Raw genomic sequence first — 23403 nt, 5'->3', positions numbered from 1 at the left:
AACTAAACTTAAAACAAACAAAAAAATCCACACCCATATGTCTTGACACATAGTTTGTCGCAACCTAATTCCATAAGAAAAAGGAAAAGACAAGAGCAACACTCATGCTTGCCCATTGTTTTTCATCTCATAACCATGGCAGGGTCACTTAGAATAGTCAGGGTGGAAGGGGAAGGATAAGAACTTCACTCATTCACTTTCATGGGGGAACGAGTCATCCACAGTGGGGAATTCTAGTAGGTCACTTCATCCTTGAACACTGAAGATCTATACGGTCATTACTGGACTAGGGTCTTGGTTCTCCCAACTGCTTTGACTTCCAAGGAGTTTGGGGATAAATCTCACTATGTACAATGTAAGATGTGCCATGCTAAGGACTCTTTGGCAAGCTGCCGTCTGCTTAATTTTATATATCTAATGCACATAGAAGCCATTTTAAAATATCTTTTCATGGTTTTATTATTCCCAGTACCTTAACTGTGGCATTATGTTGCAGCACAAAGAAAGCCCATTGAGAGATAGCTCAGATTTCTCTGCGATTTTGACTGCCTTCAAAAGCAAAAGCTTCCAAATTGTTCTGAAACATCAGCAGTAAATATTGTACTACCAAGCCGGCTGTGATTAAAAAGATTACTGTTATTGAGCAGAATAATCAGCCGCCTGAAACTTTTGAGCTTGACAAAAAATAATGAGGTGCCCTTGATCTGTTTAGCCCAGTAAGGTACCATGAGATAGCCTGAAGCTCTGAAATGAATAGTGCCAGCTATGTTCAGCAAGAATGGGGACAAATTGTCTCCTTTGACACTACAGGAATTTTTATGTTGCCAAGTTGGGAAGAATCTTTTTTCTTTTAATTGATTTACTTTCTATAAAGTGCTCAGTGTTTTCTGGTCTCAGTCAGGGAATCTGGTGCTTTCCCTCCCAAAATGTTATATGTGACAGATTAGTGAAGCTGCAAACTGAGGCACAGAGGAGAATGATTCTATTATACAATGACGCAGAGTCTGAATACAATAGAAGACTAGATGAAGAAGCACCTTTCATCAGATGCAAAGGTTCATTAACTGAGCACATTCTTACCTGAGCATAAGTGTCGGGTTTCTCAAATGCTGAATGATCAGAACTTGTTCTATCTCTTCACAGGCCTTTTGCTGCTATGTTCTGGAAGAAAATGAAACATGGCTAATATGGCTAACAGGCAGGGGTACCAACTGGAATAAAATATTGGGGGAGTAGGTAATCCCCACCCTGCATAATTGATTTCATGACATGGCAAAACACACACCATTTGAATGGCAACAGCCATCAACTTTGCTCTCCCCCTCCAATATTTTAGTGGGGACAAAGAGATCTTGGCTCCTACGAGTTGACTCCATGCTAACAAGAATTACATAGGAAAATTAAGCTGAAATCAGTGGGACTTGTTCATCATGACTAACTTTTGTTCATTGATTTCTAAGCATGATGTCAGGGACTGGCTGGATGAGGAGCAATGATGGGAGGCTCCCTCTGAAGAGCCCCTTAGGGAAGCCTTAGAAGAGGAAGGCTTTGAGCCAGGAGAATGGTGGTGGGACATGGAAGATAGGTCAGAGGATGAAGGGGAGGGGGCAAAATGGTTGGATGCTGAACAAGCAACAGGCTTGAAGGAGAGAGAGGAAGAAGAGGCAGCAGCTGAGGAGGAGGTCAGGGCTGAGGCTGTAACAGATTCAGAGGACCCTGGTGGTCCTTCTGTATTCAGTTCCCTTCCCCTCCTCCCTTGTCTCTAAGGGCTTAGAGGCTTTTGCATGTAGCAGAACAAAGAGCACAGAGAATGCACACCTGATGGAGTTTAAGACTGCAGGAGGAAACCTGGACAGGGAGGAGACTTAGGGGGAAGTGGGATGTCCAGATGGTCAGTTCTGGCAGCTGTTTTACTGGGAATAGTTTCGCCATGGTTTCTCTGTTTGTATTCTGTTTCCTTAAATAAAGAATTACAGCTCATCTCTAAGTCTCTGTACTGACCTGCAGCTGAACCAGCCCTGACCAAGGCTACACCTCTTACCTGAGAATCACCTTCAATGAATCCAGTAGGGCTTTCTTTTGAACTGTCACTGTTAGGATTGCAGCCTAAATCTGGATCTAACACAAGGATTTTGTTCATATCATGAGCTGTTAATCTGTAGACATAATATCAACAGTGAGCTTCTGGAGGAAGCTTCATTTATCCCATCCCATACTACGTATAGATATTCTGCCCTTTGCTTCTTCTGAGGCAGAGGCAAGTGGTGCTTTATCGTCTTTTAATTTCTTTCTTCCCTCTCCCATTCTTCCTTTCTAAAATATTCTACCCCTGGCAGGTGCTCCATCCAGATTTTCACAAAGCTTCTTTTTTTCTAATTCTAAGCTCTCCAGGCACATATGAGTCTTGCAGTCTACCCTATCATTCTTTCCTGAGTCCCACTGAAGGTGCTGTCATTTCTGCACTTTGCTTTCTTCCATCAAGGCAATCACGAATCTTCCAGCAATGTAAGGGGAAGGGCAGCTGCATGGGTCAGTGGACAGATGGAAAGTGCGGGCTTGAGAAAGCTAAACAGTTTGCATCCTCCTCTGAAAGACAGCAAAGCCGGGGGCCAGGGATCTACTGTCGGATTTGACAGTGCAATGCCCTATAGCTGTTTGAGTAGATTTACAATCTATCTATTTAACTGACGGGTACTTTGGTTACAGCTCTGCTCAAGTCATTCCCTGCTTTATATTTACCAAGACGTAACAAAGTAGAATTATACTTTTTTCCAATTGCATTTACAAAATAAATGGTGTTTTCCTTCCTACAGCAAAGGGAAAGTGCTCTGTGATTTGTATCTTTTTTCAATAAAGACTTCCATGAATGCAAACATTAACCAAAGAGAGAAAGAGAAAACTGTTTTCAGCAACTGTCAATGATAGCCTTGGGGAGGGGGGGGAGGAAGATGTAGCTTCATGTGGTATCCAATGTGTTTATCCACACTTTCCTGTATAAATTCAAAGTGTGACATGGCAATGGCATGGCAGTAAATATGAGGAAGAGAGTAGAAGGGAAAGAAAGGGTGAGAAAGAGGGGAGCAGCAAGAGCAAAGTATGAGTTAAGTGCATGAAATTTTCTGTGGTATTGGTTAACAATTTTGAAAATAGGATCCCATCTGCACTGCAAATTTAAAGCAATGTTATACTACATTAATTTGGGATAGCTTCCCCCAAAGAATCCTGACAACTAAAGGTGCTGAGAGTTGTTAGGATGCCTCTGTTCCGCTCAGGGCACTATTATTCCCGGAGTTCCCTGGGAAGGGAAATTGATTGTTAAACCACATTTTTACATACTTCACCACTTCATGAAAGTAACATGAAGGAGTCATATATATGAGTATGTATGAGTATATATATATATATATACTCACCCCCAAAGGGCTTTTAACATGTTGTTTGGAGTAAATCTACCACAACACTAGGGAGAGTCATCTTTTGATTAATACTAAAGGCCTCTTCAGCCATTTTGCTCCCTATGATTGATATCAAAGCTTGCCCTTCACCCAGTTTTCACTATTATACTAATCCCTGCCCAATGATGTCCACATTTTGGGTGAAGGTTTTGAAGAAGAGATCCCTTACAAATGCATGTGAGGTAGAACTCTATATGCTTGAGGTTTCATATAGCAGAGACCAGCGTTTTTATATATATATATATATATATATATATATATATATATATGCTTTCGTAGATTTTCACGGGTACAGGAATGCAGGTTTTGGTGTCTTCGGGTGTCTTCCCGTGTAAGAGTTGGGGTGTCTAGGCGACGTTTCGACGAGGTCTCACTCGTCATCTTCAGGCTGGTGCTTTCGGCTTCTTGTTACTGGAACAGAGCAGGATCTCAGTGTTTGAGTTCCTAGAAATACTGTTGAGGGGGTGTGGTGTATAGCCTCCAACGTTCTGGGCAGAGAGGAAGTTCCCAGGTTAGTGTGCCTTTTCTTCTTTTGTTCCTTAATTACTTGAGGGATATCTTGAGTGATTTCTTGAGTGATATTCTGAGTACCACTTAGGTGGGTCATTAGGTGTGGATTAGTGGCTAAAGCTTTCGTGTCTTGACCTCTTGAGCTTGTGAAGAGTTTTTCTGAGAAGATGGCTGTACTGCACTTAGAGCCGAAAGCACCAGCCTGAAGATGACGAGTGAGACCTCGTCGAAACGTCGCCTAGACACCCCAACTCTTACACGGGAAGACACCCGAAGACACCAAAACCTGCATATATATATATATATATATATATATATATATATATATATATATATATATATATATGCTTTCGTAGATTTTCACGGGTACAGGAATGCAGGTTTTGGTGTCTTCGGGTGTCTTCCCGTGTAAGAGTTGGGGTGTCTAGGCGACGTTTCGACGAGGTCTCACTCGTCATCTTCAGGCTGGTGCTTTCGGCTTCTTGTTACTGGAACAGAGCAGGATCTCAGTGTTTGAGTTCCTATAAATACTGTTAAGGGGTGTGGTGTATAGCCTCCAACGTTCTGGGCAGAGAGGAAATTCCCAGGTTAGTGTGCCTTTTCTTCTTTTGTTCCTTAATTACTTGAGGGATATCTTGAGTGATTTCTTGAGTGATATTCTGAGTACCACTTAGGTGGGTCATTAAGTGTGGATTAGTTGCTAAAGCTTTCGTGTCTTGACCTCTTGAGCTTGTGAAGAGTTTTTCTGAGAAGATGGCTGTACTGCACTTAGTTGTGCTCTGGCTTGGCTTCGTGTATAGGGGCGAGCTGTGGTTTTGTGCCCTGTGCCAGCCAGATCTGTGTAGGGATTGCAGGGGGGTGCAGCATCCGGAGGTGCCACTATGGTTTGGCTACTGGATGGTGTCTGTAATTTATCTGTGGAGAGGGTCTGGGTTTGGGTCTGGTGTGGTTGATTGGTGATGGCGTTCTGTGTGCCTCTGGTTCTGGTGTCGGTTTTTGTGGGGAGGGCTAATTTCCAGATGTCTGGCAGGCGGGACGTGTCGTCACGCTTGTTCATGTTGTGAGGGTGTTTCTCTATCTCGATGGCTTCCATGATTATTCTCTTGTGGTGATGTTCCATGTTAAAGAGCAATTTGGAATCTGCAAAATTAATTTCGTGTCCTGTTTCTTTCATGTGTTGGAAAAGAGAGGAAGTTTTTTCTTCTTTTTTGACGGCATTCTTGTGTTCTGCGATACGTGCATTTATTCGTCTGTTTGTTTGTCCAATGTACGTGGCTGGGCAGACTTTGCAGGGTATTTCATAGACCCCTTGGTTTTCCAACTGGATTTTATCTTTGGGGTTTCTGAGGATATTGGCTATTTTTTGGTTGGTGCAAAAGGCTGTTTTGATATTGTGTTTATGGAGGATTTTGCTAATTTTATCTGTAGTGCCCTTGATATAAGGAAGGAGGGCCATGCCATTGTTTTCTTCTGTGTCTTGGTTTTTGGGGGGTGTTTCTTTTTGGATTAGCTTCGTAACCCTGTTTTGCTGGTATCCATTGGCGATTAACACATTTGAGAGATTCTGTAACTCAGTTGTCAAGTGGTCTTTGTCAGCCAGGCGTTTGGTTCTGGAGATGAGAGTCTTGGCTACGGAGTTTATTTGTGCAGGGTGGTGGTGTGATTGTGCATGTAAGTAGCGGTTGGTGTGTGTTTTTTTCCGGTAGATAGTGTGTCCTAGGGAGCCATCAGGTTTTTTGTAGAAAATGAAAGAAACAGGACACGAAATTAATTTTGCAGATTCCAAATTGCTCTTTAACATGGAACATCACCACAAGAGAATAATCATGGAAGCCATCGAGATAGAGAAACACCCTCACAACATGAACAAGCGTGACGACACGTCCCGCCTGCCAGACATCTGGAAATTAGCCCTCCCCACAAAAACCGACACCAGAACCAGAGGCACACAGAACGCCATCACCAATCAACCACACCAGACCCAAACCCAGACCCTCTCCACAGATAAATTACAGACACCATCCAGTAGCCAAACCATAGTGGCACCTCCGGATGCTGCACCCCCCTGCAATCCCTACACAGATCTGGCTGGCACAGGGCACAAAACCACAGCTCGCCCCTATACACGAAGCCAAGCCAGAGCACAACTAAGTGCAGTACAGCCATCTTCTCAGAAAAACTCTTCACAAGCTCAAGAGGTCAAGACACGAAAGCTTTAGCAACTAATCCACACTTAATGACCCACCTAAGTGGTACTCAGAATATCACTCAAGAAATCACTCAAGATATCCCTCAAGTAATTAAGGAACAAAAGAAGAAAAGGCACACTAACCTGGGAATTTCCTCTCTGCCCAGAACGTTGGAGGCTATACACCACACCCCCTCAACAGTATTTATAGGAACTCAAACACTGAGATCCTGCTCTGTTCCAGTAACAAGAAGCCGAAAGCACCAGCCTGAAGATGACGAGTGAGACCTCGTCGAAACGTCGCCTAGACACCCCAACTCTTACACGGGAAGACACCCGAAGACACCAAAACCTGTATATATATATATATATATATATATATATATATATATATATATATATGGTACTCTCATTTTGACTCAAGAAAATCACCGGAAAAGGAAATGAAGCCACCATCGGAGGTGGTAACAATGAAACTGACCAATCACCATGCTAGATTCCAACTCCTACTTCACACATTAAATGCTCACTTCCATCTAAGACTCAAATGTGAGAGGAAATGAGGCCGCCATCAGGGGTAGCAATGGAACTGCCGATTCACCATGCTAGAGAAGAAACTATTTTTTTTAGTTTCTTCTCCTGTCATATTCACAAAATGTTTAGGGGTAGGCGTACCCCTGTGTACCCCCAGAACAAAAAGCACTGGCAGAGACTGCCTGCTCACATTTTCCCCAACAGTCATTACTCTAACATATGGATAGTCAAGGGCATGATACTGGGCATGGAGCAGGCATACATGGCCCCATTGTCTCTCTTCAAGGTATCGCCATGCTGATTATGGGGAAAACTGTAAGAGTATTCAGCTCACAAATCCCCTGAGATGAGTGGGGAGGTGAGATGCTGCATGCATCTCTATGCCCCCTAAAATACAAAGTTCAAGGACACCTGAAAAAGGCTTAAACAGAAATGGGAACTGAGCAACTTGTGAAGGGATAGCCTTTCAGGGGATAAATGAATATGATAAAGGAAGATCAGGATCATAACTCAAGAGTCCCATGTATACAAAGCCTAGACGCATATAACTGAAGCATATAGGGTCCCTTACACAGGGTTTTTGTCTCAGGGGAAAATATCACCTTGATGTGTGTGACCTTACCACATTTCACATGATTTGACATAGCACAGTAGATAAACAAATGACACTTGCCAGTCATTTAATGTTTCCAGCACAATGTTTGTTAAATTTCAATCTGTACAAAGTCATAATGAAATAAAACCCTTCTATCATGTGCAGTAAAATCCCACATAAAGAACAGCATCCATTAGGCTGCGGAACAAAAAACAGGGGATCTCTCCCTTTGGAAAATATTTGCAATCTTGTTCCTGGAAACATTTCAAGGATGTTTTGTAAAGCAGTCAAGGATACAGTGAAGATAAAAGTCAGTGCGTTGGCAGGAAGAAGGACGGGCTGACCCAACAGAGCCTTTCCCAGCTCTGATTTCTCTGATACTGTGAAGCATGCCCTCTATTTATGTAAAGCTGAGAGCAATATAGAAGCTTCAAGGAGGCAGGCATTTGACAGTAGTTACTGTTGTGAAAGCCATCCCCAAGAGAGCCTTGCTGCCTTTGATTGCCAAGACCTTATGAGCATTTTGCAGCTTTCCGTACCTTCTGAGTCTAAAGAGTCTTTAAGAGCTGTTGACCAGGATATCAGCAGAACGTACTGAATATGCATTGCATAAAGCAGCTTTTGATAGACCTACCTAGGATGTATCATTCCCCAATTCTCAGCAGTGTGACTGTGCACAACAAAAGAAATGGATAATTAATGACTGCAGCCCCCTTCCCCCCCAGGCATGTTTCTGCCCTGGGCACCCCAAGGCAATGGCACACACGCTTTTTCAAGCTCAGCAGCCCTACCATGAGGAATAGGAAGAAAGTAGCAACTGAAGTGGCTGACATCAAAGCCTTTTGGGGCCATTCAGCTTCATGACTTCCTGTGAACAATAGCTACTAATCATGTTCCAAAGGAGCAGCTGCAGACACACATTTCTGAGAAATATACTGCAGGAAATGTGTGCATGTGTCGCAGCTAAACGGAACATCTATTTTGTCTCTTCGCAGATCCACTAATATGCCAAGGTTACTTTCTGTGAGCAAAGCTGGCTCTTTTTACTCGACAAATGTGCTAAATAGTAGACACTGTAGCATGATAAGCAAGGAAAAGCCAAAGCACAGCAACAAATAGAGTTCAAAAAAAACCCTATATTACTGTAAACTCCCAGACATTGGGGCTCAAAAAATATAAAAAACAAGTGGGACTCTGCAATGTTGCAGTGTGTACTTAACATGCACATGTTATCTAAGGGAGAGGAGAGCAAGTGTCCTTCTAGACAAATAACTTGCCCTCCCCCCAGTTCATGGATGCCTGTGGTAAGTTGACAGAAATGCACTTTTTGCATGCTTTAAACACTTTACTTAATTATTTTGCTGTCTAGAGAGTAGTGCCCCATGGGCTGTTTTCCTTCTGTTGGTGACAGAACTAGCATGTGGAAGAGACATACGAAAGTGGAAGATAGATGATGATACTCTGAGACATTCAGCGCTCCTCCATACTCCCAAGCAAGCACAAATAAGAGTGCAGCCTCGGCTGCTTGCAGTGCAAAGCTTCCAAAGGTTATCTCAGAAGGGCTTGTCCACACCACTTTCCCCTGGAGAAACCCATGGTTTTCCACTAAATCAAAACAAACATCAATCACGTTTTTCTGTGGATTGACTTTGGTTCTGATTCAGCAATAAACAACAGATTTTCCCAGTGAAAGCCATGGGACAAAAGAACAACCACTTGGATCCATTACTGAAAAACAAGAGACAAGCAAACACCTCTGTGACCCATGCTTTCTAGGCATGTATCAAACAGAAGTGTGGATGAGCCCTAAGTCTCACTGTGCAGACTCTTAATGGGTCCTAACTTGGACATCAAGAATATAAGGGATGGGATATGCTTTACTATACATTATATGTGTGAGCAACCCTAGAGAGACAGGGAGAGATACATAATTGTAAAACAAAGAACGGATATTTTCCCTCTCTTCTCACTTCCAACCCAGTATTTTGTTTATATTGGTTGCTCCATAAGGGCATGTTCAATGAGGGTGGCAGGCAGAGCAAAGAAAGGTTGATTGGTCAGAACCAACCAGCCAGCCATAGGAGCCTTCGCTGTGTTGTTAGGCTGCCAGCAGTGACAGCAGCTTGGGGAAATGCTGCAAAAAGCCTAACAGGGTTTCAGTTCCAGGTCAAAAACTGAAATTGACGTGTGGGTCCCTTAGCAAGAAAGGATTCCATTTGTATTGTGGGTCTTCTTGCAAAAAATGCTTGGAAACTACTGAACTATACCAAACTGTGTCCTGATTGAATTTATTATGTGGATTGCTTTTTATATGTTGAAATATATATATATATTAAAAAGACAACTTGAGGACCAATCCATTCAACCATGTGCACATGTCATAGCCACTTTATCTTATGTAACTCTCTCTGCAAAAAGCCAAGTGCCACAACATGTAGTATTATGTTCCCAGTGCGCTATTGCTATCCCATTGACCACTTGAGAGGGCTAAAGCTTATCCCTGCCACCAGTGTATTGTTAGCAGGTTTTCTGACACCAATGTTAAATCTCCATCACAGGGTATCCATAGCTGCAGTTACTCTCATATAAACGAACATCTGCAACTCATGTGGGGGGAAATAAGGTTCGACATCTGGGACAGTGTTTCAGTCACTATCTTGTAACAGAGGATGGCCCAGTCTCTATCAATGCCACAGGGAAGGGTTGCAATATGACCCAGGGGTGCCAAGGGGAAAGGTTGTGATAGATTTCTGTGCACAGAGCAAAGCACATGGAGATGCATATGATTGTACAACACACCCAGACACACCAGCAAGCCCAGCAGTATGCAACCCTTGACACAGACTGTGTAGCAGGCATTTTTTCTACTATTGAATAAATATTGAAAACAATTCACTTTGGCTATGCACAAAGAAACTAATGATATACTGCATGTCATGTTTCCCCTCATAATAGATTGACACGTGTTTGAGGAAATGTTGATGATGCATTTGAGTGCATAATAATATGTGTTAACTGTGTTAATTATTTTGAATCGTTTGGAGAAGCCATTAGTAAGGCATTAGAAGAATTAAATATAAATATTTAACACATTTAAACTGATTGCATTTCATCAAATCTTGGCTTATCTTTTATGTTTCCCTAATCTTCATGCAGTCCTCTGAACTTCTGAACAGCTTCATGACTTCCTGTGAACAGTGCTACACTGAAGGATAAAAACCCGGTGTGTACTGGAGTCTGTACACATACAATTTTTGCACACATAGGCTCTGTGCAGTAGTTCTTGGGACTGTGTGGTTAAGGGCAGAGCCAAAGTTGCAATCCCTCATTTACTCTTTTGAAGAGGGCGTTTTATCACATTTTGTCGAGCCATGTTTGCAATACAAAAATTAATAAAACTAAAAATCATTAAATCTCAATCCAGGATGGGGAACCTGTGGCCTCCCAATTGTTGCTGGACTATGACTTCCATCATCCTTGATGCAGGCTGGGCCTGATGGGAGTTGGAGTCCAGTGACAACTAGAGAGTCTTTGGTTCCCCATACCTATAATAACTCTCTGTGTTTGCCCATTGTTCAAGTGGCACACATGGCAAATGATGGCAGCTCCCAGAGATTTTTTTCCATAGTACCTCAAATAAAGAAAAGACACTTCATGATGTGCACATTCTAGTCTTTTCATATTTCCTTCCCTTCCTCTGAAACCCATAGACCAAAGTAAATTTCTTGGAGTCATATCTTTTTTTGTGTTTACTTCAGAACTGAACCTGTCTGTCAACCTGGAAGCAGTGCTGATAGCAGTAATGTCCTTCAAAATTAAAAATAGGAAAGGCAACAAAGCCCATTGGCCCTTTTGATATAAAATGCATGTTCTCATAGCAGGACAATCAGATTGCTCTTAGTAGAGAAGGAGGAGAAATAACATTTATAGTACATTAAGCCAAGATGGTTTTAAAAACAACAATGGGGATACTGTGAAACCACGTCAGATACAGCAGAAGATATTTGATGTCTTTTGGACTAGACAGTGTAGCCTGCTAACCTAATAAATCTAGTGTCTGGGCATTGTCAGTAAGCATAAAACCCTTTAGATCTATATGTTGCAATATCTACATTATCTATTGCCTTTTTGCTTTGCAAATTATTTCTTTTCAAAAGCTACCTTGTGGGTTGGCTCATGTCTTTCAATGTTAAGACCTGGGCTATAGAGCCAATGGAGAAGGTCTTATCATATTGGGGATACTAGCTTCTTTGCAGATCATCTTTAATGACACAGGATTAACAGGCAAGATCCATGGCAGCTGAAAAATGCAGTTGTGTTGGTATCCACTAGCACAGTGTTTCCCAACCACTGTTCCGCGGCACACTAGTGTGCCGCGAGATGTTGCCTGGTGTGCCGCAGGAAAAATTAAAAAATTCGAAAGATTTTTTTTAAAAAAAAAGTCAAATTTTCGATTGGGGCGCCGTCACTAGATGACCCCTGGGGTTCCCTCCCTCCCGCTCTGCGCCTCCCTCCTCCTCCTCCTCCTCCGGGGAGGCCCTTCCTGGCTCTCGGCCAAGGCTTGGCGGCTGCCACTCACTCACTCGCTTGCCCACCCGTCCCTCCATCCCTGCACCCGGCCTCTCCCCCTCCGTCCCCGGCGCGGGGGCTGCCGGGATCCGTAGTCCCCTCACCCTTGGGTTCCGCACCCGCGCGGGGTGCACAAACTACGTTTCCCAGCATGGCCTGGCGGGCCGGGCGTTTTGTTTGAAGCGCTCTTCTCCCGGCCATGGAATGAGCGCGGCGGCGGCCGGGCGGGCAGGGGCTCTTCCGCGCAGACCCCGCGCAGCCTGCCTGCGCCCCCGCGGAGATCGGGCGGCAGGATGGAGCCCGGGGATCCCCGCGGAGGCGGAGCGGCGGAGGCGGAGGCTGCCCCCCAGGTAGGGCTGCGTCGGGGGGTGTGTTATTTTTGCAATGCTGCATCCGCGCCGGAGGGGACGCATCAGACCGCGGGGAGACCCCTTGGCGGGCGTGCAAGGCAATGCATGCGTGCAGGCGTTGCATGGAGTGCAGTGCAATGCAATGGCAACGCGGCGCCCTGCATGCATGCATGCAACTTCCACCGGCGCTCCGGACTTGGCAGGTGAGGGGGGTCCCCAGTGGGCGGCAGAGAGAGCCGGGAGGGCGAAGGGGAGCCGGGGGGAGCAGCGCTGCTCCCTGAGCCGAGCCCGGGGGGAAACTTCGGCGTCGTTGCGCCGGGTGTTGGAAGCGGAGGCTGGCGGGGGCCCCTCACCTGCAAAACCTGGTCGCCTCTCATATATTTCGTGCATTGCATTCATCGCCCGCTTTCTCCTCCAAGGAGCTCCCGGGGGCGCGCGTGGTTCTCCCCGTGTTATCCTCGCAACAACAGCCCTGCGAGGTGGGTCAGGCGAGTGGTCCAAGGGAGCACCCAGGGATTGTCCTGGCCAGGTGGGGTGATTTGAACCCTGCTCTCTGCCCGGTCTTCGTCCTCATTTAGCCCCCACATGTGCATGACTGTGCATGACTGAGGTTTTCCCCCCTCGTCTTGGCTATGGTGTGAGTCTGTGCTGTTAATTAATGGGGTTCTGCCTTCGGAGAAGATGAGCCAGCCCTCAAGGAGGTGATTATGTAATTTGCTAGCTGACGTCACGGAGCTGTAATGGTGGTGTGCCTCGAGATTTTTTTCATGAAACAAGTGTGCCTTTGCCCAAAAAAGGTTGGGAAACACTGCACTAGCAGCTTCAATAGCAAAATGTGGGGAGCAGACCTACAGGAGGACCAATCAGAGTGCTGCTAATTGGCACCATCCTGACCCCTGCCTGGTTTGCTCTCCCAGCCAGTGAAATTGTATGTGCTTTGGCTGCCTCGGTCTGAGAGTTTGTCATTCTTAGTGTGATTGCTGCCTGCCCACTAGTGATACCAGATGATGCTGCTAGAATGTGTTTAGGTGGTCAGGTAGCAGGGAATTACAAAGATGCTGCCCCAATTTCAGTGGTGGTGGGCGGGGGACTGGACCAGTTTACTTGCAGGATCTCCTTAACCCATATGCACCCACTTTGATGTGCAGAACTGACCCTGTTACAGGTGCCATGTAATACTCATTACACAGTTGTAAGAAATCCACCTTTCTAGTGTGGCAGCACCTACAAACTTTGGTACTCAGGCAGAAACCTTTGCTGCACTCTTTGGGTGCATGCTTAAGACATTTTTGTTTAGGCAGCCCTATCCAGACCCGTAGATGCTGATATGCTTTAAATTTATTTTACTGCTCATTTTAATGATCTTGATATGTTTTTAAATTGTTCTTATTGATTATTTTAATATTTCTGCCTGGAGAGTTTATTATTATCAAGTGACATATAAATGTTGTTAAATAAGGAAATAAGAATAACCTTACGGTCTCCGTGTTTGCTGTGTGAATGGAGCTCAGCCATCAGAGGGAATCGCTGAAAGTGGACTCCATAAGGGGGTCTGTTTCATGTGTACCAGCTTTGAGGAACTGACTTGTGAACTGAATGTTAAACTGAACAATTTCTTCACCGCCTCCAATAATTATTTCCTGAAAATGAAACATCAGATGATATATCATATATGAGTCAGATACATGTAGCTTGTGATGAGAAATAGCAGTTGAAGATCAAAGGAAGACAGGTCTAGTTTAAAAATAAAAACACTGTTCATTATCTGTTTTAAACAAAGTTGTCGCTGAAATGTCAGCTAGATGCCAGGCATATGTTGTAAGCTGCACTATTGTATGTAAACCAGTTTCAAGAACTAATGATCATTTTGAAAGGGTGTGGGAGTTGTGAGCTGACCAGGAATGAACTATAGCTAAATACTTTTTTTTACTGTGAAATGTTAATTTTATGAAATTTAAATACCTAAAATAAGCATTCTGAGCCATATATTTAAGTGTATTCTGAATAGTTTGCAGTACCCAAAAGAGAAAAGTGACATTTCCCCCCATATAACGGAAATATCTGAAAGACCACCTTCTTCCCTACAGACCCTCTTGAGTGCAGAGTGCCCTCTTGGTAGTTCCTCCACCCTTACTGAGATTCAGATGGTGGCAGCTGGGGAGAGGGCATTCTCCATGGTGGCCCCTAAGCTGTGGAACTCTCCAGAAAGGTGTGTGTGGCATCTCTATTGTACAATTTCCAATGACTGCTGAAACCCTATTCATCTCCTTACCCTGGCTTTCGAAACTTGAGGTGTATATTTTTAGGACCAACCTTTTATGTGACTGTAGGTTGCTTTAAGCAGTTTTTAATATTGTGTATTAATGTTGTAACCTGTCTGATGATGATGATGACCCCTCTCGATCTCCATGCTTCAGCAAAAGCCTGCATTTGCTCCATAGGACGCACACACTTTCCCCCTTCATTTTTGGAGGGGGAAAAGTGCGTACTATAGAGCGAAAAATACGGTAGTTTTGTTGCTCTCCTGAACTCATTTGACCAGCTCAGTGTGAATGAATGGTCACAATGGCTTGATTCAGGCATTTGCCCGCAAACATGAGGGCTGAAAGTGTGGAGGGGGCTCGGCTATGCATGCAAGCCCCAGTGCCATTGGATGTAGCATAAGTCCTGTTTCACTGCCAGAAAGGTAGATCTGTCATTGGCATGGCACTTAAGCCTCTAGAAACTCTATGCTCTGCCCAGATAAAACTCCACAGGCATAGATGTAATGTCAGTGATCTTACCTTACTGCTGGGGTGAAAAGGTGTTATTTGGGCATGCTGTTGGCAGGAGCTTTGGAACCACAGCAGCCAACCAGGTACCTATTGGAAGCCCACAAGCAAACATAGCACTCATCCCACTTGGGATTCTCAGCAACTGGTATTCAAAGCCATACTGCCTCTAACAGTGGGAGGGGGGGAAAGCCATCACCATCATGACTAGTGGCCATTTGGGAGCCTCATCCTCCAGGAATTTACGGAAATCAGCCCTAAGTGCTCACTAGAAGGACAGATCATGAAGCTGAGGCTCCAATACTTTGGCCACCTCACGAGAAGACAAGACTTCCTGGAAAAGACCCTGATGTTGGGAAAGATTGGGGGCACAAGGAGAAGGGGATGACAGAGGATGAGATAGTTGGACAGTGTTTTCGAAGCTACCAGCATGAGTTTGACCAAACTGCAGGAGGCAGTAGAAGACAGAAGTGCCTGGCGTGCTCTAGTCCATGGGGTCACGAAGAGTCGGACACAACTAAATGACTAAACAACAACATTAGTGTCAATGAAAGCAATGGAAATGGTTGAAAAGTGAGGGGAGATCAGGCATTTCTCTCCTTCTTCCAGCCTGGCCACAGCAAAGGAGTGGGGTTTGGATGTAGCAGAACCACCACCATAGAACTCCTCCCCATCCCAATTCAGCACATTAAATCTATTAATTAGAGTCAGCCCACACATGAGGTTGAGATCTTGCCAAAATCATATGAGATCTGGCAGAGCACAGATCTCGGCAAAGTATGTTGCTGCTGCTTTGAAAGTACCACCACACAACCCAGGTAAGAGAGGACTTGGTGGTGCAGCAATGCAGTGGTGCAGTAGTGAGGTGGCACGTTTCTGCTTTGCCTTAGGCAGCAAAACAGGACACACCGCCCCTGCTATTAATTAGGCATGATCAAGACAAGAAAGTGACTTTCAGTGAAAGAACTGTAAAGTGTCATGTGCCTTTTCTAATTGAAAACCAAGGAGCAAGAGCTCTATGTGTCAAACGACGTGAAGTAGCTCCACTAGGGAAGACAAAGCTTCTTGCGGATTCAGTTATTCTTGGCTCCGTAAATCATTTCCCCCCTTCATTTAAAGGGTGAAATTCTGACTCTATTGATGTTAATGGAAGCTATCCCATTGGGTAAAGTGTTGCCAACAGGTTGAAGCCAGATGCTCTTCAGCCCCTATGGAACTGTCAAGCAACAAGCAGCTGGTGCTTTAGGTATTCTTCTCATTGTTCCCAGTTATGGGACTGCGTCGTGATTTAAAATTTTGATGGCAACAAGATATGCTTTGTGACTAAGTAACGATTCTTTAGCATATATTTCCCAGAGAACATCTTTGTCAGCTACAATTTGGCAGCTCGGTAAGGTTGCACTCTGAATAATCAATGTAAAAAATAAAATATAGAATGATTTCTATTATTCAGGCACAGGGATGCCTGAATATGTAAAGTTCAACAACTATTCCGTTTTCTTTTCCAGGGAGGTCAAGGAAAGGAGCCCATTACTCTTACAGTTTTCTTAAGGAGGGACTGCTTCTCAGAAGCAAGTTCAGGCACCTTCCCTTACCCCTCATAAAGGTGCCAGAGGTATATCTGACTCAACCAACCCTTGCTAAAAGTCTCATTTTACCAAAATCTTCTCAATTCCTGGAAATTACTCCATGAGTGATCATAGTGAAGTGGAAATCTAATCCATCACATCCAATATCTCTGTCTCTCTTTGGATAGGTTCTGGGGAGAAAGGAATAGTTTGTGAGTTAAAGGTCAAAGCTACCAAGCAATGGCTTCCTGCTACAATGCTTTTGATTGGCTGATTATTTCACAACAAAGCCAAAATGCCATGATATATAAAAATGAGATGAGCAGGTTAGGGGAGGGGAGGAGAGAGAGCGCAGAACATATGATGCTTCGGCAGAAGTGGCTAAGAGACAGATTAGTATAGAGTATTCATTCAAGTACTGTTAAGTTAAAGGGGTTTTAGGAATACACATTATTCATTTTCATTCATCACTGTATGTTGCAATGGAACAACAGTAAATGTGGATTAAGTAGTTTAGAATGAAAAGCTCTAACCCTGTGCACATGTCTTCCTTGATGCTTGTCATTGATTCCTGGAAATTTATGTTGCCAGCAACAGCACTCAAAATAAGGAGGATAGGTAATGTGGTCACAAGCCACAGTAATCAAGCACATTTTTCAGCAGCACATCTGAGGAATACATTTGCCCTCCTGAAGTCTTGAAGAAGCACTTATTTCCACAATACATTGTTAAACTATGGAATTTGTTGCCACAAGAGACCACCAACTTTGACAATTAGACAAATTAATGGAGGGTAAAATTATCAATGGCTACCAGTTAAAATAATGCCATTTGAAATAAAAGCATATTTACAATTTTTTTCAAAAGTTTAAAAATCAATTTTAAAAATAATTTTAAAACCAGCTGGAAGTATTTCAAAACATTTAGATCATCTAAAAGCATAGTTATATGGTGTGTCTGCCTATCACATATCCATCAAACAATTAATTATGATGATTACGATTATTTATGAGACACATTCTTGCACTCAGGTGTCTCAAAGTGACTTACACAATAAAAATAGGGGGGGACAATAAAATCAGATATAAAAAATTCCTCTTAGAGGGGAAGGTTCCCCTTAGCCCACAGAAAAGTTTATTTGTTAAGTAATTGATAACAGCAATCTACATTTCCAAAGGGATGGAGAGCAGGAGGAAGCATTTGTTGCTATCTTCTTATAGCTCACTCAGCTTTGTATCTTCAGCGATTATAACTGTTTAGAACCTGGCTTTTCTAAGAGCAATGCCCTGTTCATTATTAATTTCACTTTTCCTTGAAGCACATTTCCTAGAGACTATAAACATAAAGACTATATTTACACTTTCTTTGATTTGAACTGATCTGTCAATACAGGTGTTGTTGCCACCAGGCGTAAGTTTGCTTCCGACATTAACATTTTGTTTCCCTTCAAAAGGTTGGAACTAAGCTACATCATATAGCACCACTGACCATAGAAACTGAGAAGTATTGATTTATTTGGATGAGCAGACCTGTCTGATAGGCCATAAATACCACTGACTAGCTGGCTATAATTAACTACCTACAATTTCTCATTGCTAACTTTAAAAAAGAGAGGGAAAGAAGTATTGTGTGCTTAACTCATTGTAAGGAAGTAGCTCCCAATGTGGAAAAGGTCTAAAAATTATTTATGGCTTCTATTCTGCTTACAGGCACATGTCTTGGGGAGGTTCCCTGGGATTTCTGGCAACATGGTTATAAATGTTGCACCAACAAAAAGCTGCTGTGATTTGAGATTGCATATATTGCTGAAACTGTACCCAGAATGTTAACATTTGGAAGTGAATATATTATCACAAGGGAATAGTTCCTTGTCCAGTCATTCAGGTCTACCTACTGACTTTAAAGGGTCACCCAAACCATGTTTCTCTACCCTGGGTCAGAAAAAGAGAACCCACCAGCAACCCCCCTCCTAAGTTCCCAGAGCTTATCACACAGGGTGGACTGGCTGTATGAATGTAAGGGTTAAGCCCTGTTTTATGGTCTCTTCAGAGCAGGAGCTGGTGGAGCAGATCTCCACACTGCCAGTGACTCTGAAGAGCCTTTAGATCTGGACATCCCTGCCCCCAGTATAGAAGCCATCATATTAGCTGACTGGCTCTCATATCCTTTCACATTTCCCTGGGGGGGCCAATCAAAAGGCAAGGGCCGTGTTTGGTTTGGTTTCAGTTGGCATCTGTCTGCCTCAAGAGACACTGGAAGAGTGTGCCTTTGGGGCTGAAGCCAAAGTTCCATGGGTAGGCAAACTAAGACCCAGAGACTGGATCCGGCCGGATCGCCTTCTAAATCCTGCCCGCGGATGGTCCAGGAATCAGCATGTTTTTACATGAGTAGAATGTGTCCTTTCATTTAAAATGCATCTCTGGGTTATTTGTGGGGCACAGGAATTCGTCCATTTCCCCCCTTCAAAATATAGTTTGTCCCCCTACAAGGTCTGAGGGACAGTGGACCAGCCCCCTGCTGAAAAAGTTTGCTGACCACTGAGTCAAACCATTGGAGAGTTTCAGTGCCTACTGTGACTGTAGAGACTGATACAGGAGAGATACTTTTTTTGCAGCTGGGGCAGATGAAGGTGTCTGGTTGTGCCAATGCAGGTGCACCATGGTGTTTCTTCTTTCTGTGCTCTTCCCAGCAATCATTCATCCTCTGGTCACTGCTGTGACCTGACTAATTGTCTCCAGGCACTGAGGTCATCTGCAATGGATTACCACACGGCGTGGTTAATGTTTCCAGCCTCCATGTGACGTTTGCAGACTTCTTTGTAATGCAGAGTTGGTCTGCCAATGGGCCTGGTGCCTGAAGCCAGCTTCCCACAGAGCACGTCCTTGGGGATGCTGCCATCTTCCATTCTGTAGACATGACGAAGCTGGCATAGACATCGCTGAGACAGGAGTGTGAACATTCTGGGAATGTGGGCTTAGTTGCCATCATTTAAATCACGTCAAAGCCAAATAGTGTGGTCCAGTCAACTGACTGTAAACTAAGTGTCCAAGTGGCTGGTTTCTAAGCATGACCCATAAATCCGTGGCAATTGTACAGACAATTTATGTGCATGGCAGGCTTCTCTTTTTGAATATATATTCACTATGGGCACATACACATGCTGTCAGTCTGTTGTTCCAGACTACTTTAGGTTGCCAGGACTGGCAAAAGCAGTAGCATAGTGTTGAGACCTTTTAAATACCAGTTGGACAAAATTAAACTAATCACTCTATTGTGGCTTTTGGGAAAGTTCTGTTGTTGTTATTATTACAACTATTAGCTTCCAGTTGCTGAAATATTATGTGCAATAAAAAATAATAACATTTTAAAATAATAACAAAATACAATCTGTTTCAGTCTGGACTGCTTTCTAGCTCTGCAAATGAACCTGGGTAGCCATCTACATTTGATTTCAATGTAAAATACTCCAAATAGTTTTCATTCTATGTTCTGTCCTATTCTGTTTTTTCTCCTATGTTGGATGTCAAGGAGACTATCAGCTGTCCTCCTCTCCTGCTGGTAAATGCAAGCTGTTTTGGATGGCAGTGCTGGAACACTGCAGCAGACAAGTGGGAATTATGTAAAGGCATTTTCTTTCCTTTTCAGCTAGGAGTTTTATCAAAACTCTCCATCACATGGGAAGACAAAGATTGCAAAGCTAATTGAGATTTGGATATTTAGAGCTAGCTTCTGCTGCTTCCCTTATAAATATATAATAAATGAAATGAATATTTAAGAAGTAGCCATTCCTTTTACAGTAGGAGCCTTCTTTCTGAACCTCACATTTCATCCTGTAAATCATCTTAAAATGCAAAGCCACTTTGACTGCCCCCCTTTAAAAATTGGTACATTATGGAACCTGAAGGATAGTGCCTGTACATATGCAAAATAGTCCACTTCGAAATGTAGAACCATTGTTCAAAATGTACAAAATAGTATATTAAACAGAGAAGTTTTCCATTTGGAATGTTTTATTTCAAAGAAAGCAATAATGCTTTAATTTAATATGTTGAAATGCAATAGTACGTAGAGTCTTTGTAAATTAGAAATGTGAAATTCTTCAATGCCCTATGACACATGCATTATGTAGTATGGCACTTTTTCTTTTTGTATTTGCAAACTATCTGATTTTGTTGTTGTTGTTGTTAAAAGGGGGGGTCAACAGCTTGTGTATGTATAATAATAAAAATCATACCAATGCCATGCAGTAGGGTCTGGCAGTGGCGTAGCGTGGGTTGTCAGCACCCGGGGCAAGGCAAGTAATTTGCGCCCCCTAACCCGTGGATTTTAGCACTCGAGTCTCTTCCACTAGATTAGTGCGCCCCCCCCCCCCCCGATGTTGCGCCCGGTGCGGCTGGCCCCCCCTGCACCCCCCACGCTACGCCACTGGGGTCTGGTGGGTTGCTCTGGGTATCATCGGGGAGAGGGGGGATTGTAGAAGGCAGACATTTTTTCTAAATGTACAGCATGGCTTTAAATTTTGTTGGCCCTTACAGACATTATTGCACCAGCATTGTAGTAATAATCAGTTTAGAAACTTTATTCTTTTAAATACATTTTGGTAAGTAGTCCCCTACTTACCAGCATTCTAAAATAGGCCCAAGAGTTTGTTAAATCAGTAAAACCAGTCTTCTGAAGTAATTGTTAGCTCTAGAATTAAGGTATCATGATGGGTACACCCATATGTACACTTCCAAATGTTGAATGCATGCACAACGACACAGGCTCTGTGGGTTAGATGTACCTGGTATCACCTTTGCTTGAATACCACTATCACGGTACACTGGCAGCATGCTCCCCCAACAAATGTCCATTTGATGTCTGCCAGAAAGAGTTCTCTGCACGTAAAGGTATACACTGGAAGTTTCTCTGGAAAGGTCTCTCTTTGCAAGCACAATCTCTCCATAGGTACATCTGCACATATGGGAAGCTTTTTTCAATGAACATCAAACAGACTTTCCTTGCGCAAACCTGGAAGCAGTGTGTGGTGATAGCAGGGCTAGCTTCTGTGGCCCTCTGTCTATTGGAGAGGGTTGTGTGTCCCCCTCTTTGTAGGCCAGCTCTCCATTTAAGGCAGGTTGTTCTCTTGCAAAGATTTCAGTCAAAGATCATCCCTGGCCCCTTGAACTCTGAAGTGTGAGGAACTTTTGAATGCAAAGCATGTGCTGAACCACTGACCTATAACCGCTTCCTGTGCATCGCCAATCTCATGAAATCTTGCCTGATATATGTGGCAACTGTGCAATATTCATTTTGGGTGCCAAGCCATGGCTGCATAGCCCTAGCTTTAATGGCTGCTTGAAGGTTCAACAATGACTGTATCAGTAGCAATGAATTTGGTGTGTACTGTATTTCAGATTAAGAAAAATGCAACTTTTGCTGCAGGTTACGCAGCTCACAACAAATAGGTGCAATTTAGAAGTTTGGGCGGGTGGAGATCCTCCTCCAAAGATTAGTTTTATAATATACTGTTCCTATTTCTCCTTCTTTTCCTTATTTTTTCCTGCAGCTCTGATATCTTCTCCTAATAACCAATCTTAAACCTCCCATTTTATTTTCCTTACACCATACACAAAGCCCCCATGGGAGCCAGTTTCTTGGTGCAATCTGTTTCTCAGCGTTCAGATCATGCTCCTCTTCTGTTTCTTTCTCTTTCTGTACAATAGTGAAAAATGTGTTTGTATCAGTTTTATCAATTCCCTTCAGAACCAAAAAAACCTTTAATTACAGTATTGATTCCAAGTGGTGCAATATGGCAGGTAATTTCCTACAGAGTTCCAGGTCAGCTCTCTGATGGAAACAATTGTATTCAGAAGCAATAACTTCCACATTATCCCAGCAATAAGATCATCTTAGCTCATGATAATTCAAGGGTTGACAGGTGTCACAAGGAGTGATAGGTGAACCATAAAATTCATAGATTAAAATTAAAAAAAAAGTTTTGAGGATCATCTGAACTTCTTTGATCTAGGCTAGTCTGAAGAATGCCTTGTCTTGTGATTTATTGAGATTCTTCAAATAGACAGCTTGTCTCACTTCATGGAAAATATTATGGAGTCCGACCGCTTTTAATCATGCAGTGTCTTGAATTACACTAGTTTTTAGTGTTTTCCAAAAGAGTGTGAATAAACGCCACAACAGGAACTCTTGCAAGTTCCTCAGGGAGAGAATGAAAGACAGTTCTAGAGCAGGAATCACCAGCTGGTCCTTTCCTTTTCCGATCTATCTACTCTTCTTCTCTTGTGAGCTTTTGGAAAGGCTTTTCTAACTCCATACCTTTTCCTTTGTGATTTAAATTAAATGAAGAACAGCATATGTAAAAATTAGATTAAGACACCACAATATAGTCATTAAAGTTGCAGGGGCACAGCTTGGGGACCACATTCCATCTTAGGCAACTTTCTGGGAACACTGGCTCTCAATATGTGAAGCTACCCTAAGAGCACTGATTTCTTTGTAAATTTGCCACACATATCTATTTCTATGAGAATGATAGTCTCTCCTTGCTTTATGAGAACAGAAGCCAAAGGGCCTTTTAAAATATCTTTTGTGTTTGTGAAATGATTAAAAAAAAATTAGCTTGCCAAACAGTTCTGAAAGGCTATCAATTCCCTGTGATTTCTTAACTGCCGTGGTTAATTACCATTTACTTGCTCACATATGTTATCAGAACAGTGCCAGGACATTTACTAGGGAACCTCCCATTGATAGCACTGGTGACCACTTGGCTATGTCCCTTGATGTAATATACACCACCAAGGAATGTTTTCTGTTTCTCTGCCAAGCTCAGCATATCAGTAGTGGGAAACGTTGCCATAGCTAAC

General features: G+C 43.2%; 1 long non-coding RNA gene across 1 annotated transcript in view; it reads right to left on the bottom strand.

Moving 5' to 3' along the window:
* Nucleotides 1-23403, bottom strand: part of LOC310704828 — a 57081-nt gene that overhangs the window by 21382 nt on the left and 12296 nt on the right. Inside the window, exon 2 of the long non-coding RNA XR_014525054.1 lies at nt 13680-13841. This is a non-coding gene — a long non-coding RNA (uncharacterized lncRNA). The remainder of the gene's footprint in view (nt 1-13679; nt 13842-23403) is intronic.

The sequence above is a fragment of the Podarcis liolepis genome (assembly GCF_965112155.1).
Source record: "Podarcis liolepis genome assembly, chromosome: 4".
In the NCBI taxonomy this organism is placed as follows: Eukaryota; Metazoa; Chordata; class Lepidosauria; order Squamata; family Lacertidae; genus Podarcis; species Podarcis liolepis.
This window is presented reverse-complemented; position numbering and strand designations above follow the sequence as displayed.